The following is a 1,528-nucleotide window of genomic DNA, read 5'->3' on the forward strand; positions in this document are numbered from 1 at the left end:
GCTATATAGGCATCACACCATTCTAGATACACTGATGGGCAAGTAATTATAGTCTTTATATTCTAGTAAGTATGAAAACTGCTCTTATACCATGGTTGTATAATTGTAATCTTTAATTACTATTACCATAAACTCTTTGAAGAAAGAAAAATCAGAACAAATTTTATAATGACTTTTGTGTTCTAAGAAAAGGAACTTTGATGTCAAATGACTCCCTTCATGATGGATGATGCATTTATTTAATATGAGATATGATGTTTCTTTTCCAGAGCTTCTTCATAGCATAAGTTAACTCAGAATTTCTTAGACTATAGATTAGTGGGTTCAGCATGGGGGTTATAACTGTATAGAACACGGTCAATGATTTATCAATGTAGAAGGTCTTAGCAGGTCTTACGTATATGAAAATACAGGGAACAAAGAAGCAGACAACCACAATGATATGGGAACCACAGGTCTGGAGGGCTTTCCACCTCCCTTCCTGACTCAGATTCTTCAGAGAGTGCAGGATGACTCCATAGGAGACAAGTAAGAGCAGAAACACAATAGTGCAGATCAGTCCCCCATTGGCCAGCACTAAGATGTCAATGACAAAGGTATTAGTACAGACCAGTTTCAATAAAGGGTACATGTCACAGAGAAAGTGATCAATGATATTGGGGCCACAGAAAGGGAGCCCATAAACAGTGCTAAGTTGAATTACTGAATGCAGAAAACCTCCGACAGTTGAATTCAGTTGAATTACTGAATGCAGAAAACCACCACAAACAGCACAACACATACCCTTTGCCTCATTATCACCAAGTAATGCAAGGGCTTGCAGATGGCCACATATCGGTCATAGGCCATCACCAGCAGAAGGAAGACCCCTGATCCAGAGAAAAGGTGCTCTGTAAAGAGCTGGGTCATGCAAGATTTGAAAGTTATGTTTTTTTTCCAACGAACAAGTCGGAGATCAATCTGGGGGTAATAGAAGAGGAATAAGTAATATCCATAAATGACAAGCAAGCAAGAAAAAAGTACATTGGTGTGTTCAGGGCTTACTGACAGTTACAGTGACTATAATTAGAAAATTGCCCACCACAGTCAAAATGTAGACAAACAGGAACATAACAAAAGTACTTTCTCCTCCTTTGGATTCTGTGTGAGTCCCAGGAGAACAAAGTAGGTTATATTGTTTTTTGACTCCATCTAATCTGTACAGATTATAGGGACTTCCCTGGTTCAGACGGTAAAAGCATCTGCCTACAATGCGGGAGACCCAGGTTCGATCCCTGGATCGGGAAGATCCCCTGGAGAAGGAAATGGCAACCCACTCCAGTACTCTTGTCTGGAAAATCCCATGGACGGAGAAGCCTGGTAGGCTAAAGTGTGGGGTCACAAAGAGTCAGACACAACTGAGTAACTTCACTTTCACTTTCAATGTGTACAGGAGGTGACTTCATATAGTAGAAGCAACTTACCTACAAAACAAAGAGGGAAAGTTAAAGGGGGAAAATGCTCAAATGTAAGATTTTTTTTTTTTTCC

At 39.9% G+C, this 1,528-nt stretch overlaps 1 pseudogene; it reads right to left on the reverse strand.

Moving 5' to 3' along the window:
• Positions 1-235: 235 nt before the first annotated feature.
• Positions 236-1,191, reverse strand: LOC104994247 (annotated as a pseudogene).
• Between the last annotated feature and the right edge of the window lie 337 nt (positions 1,192-1,528).

The sequence above is a fragment of the Bison bison genome, unplaced genomic scaffold (genome assembly GCF_000754665.1).
Source record: "Bison bison bison isolate TAMUID 2011002044 unplaced genomic scaffold, Bison_UMD1.0 scf7180017849760, whole genome shotgun sequence".
Lineage (NCBI taxonomy): Eukaryota > Metazoa > Chordata > Mammalia > Artiodactyla > Bovidae > Bison > Bison bison.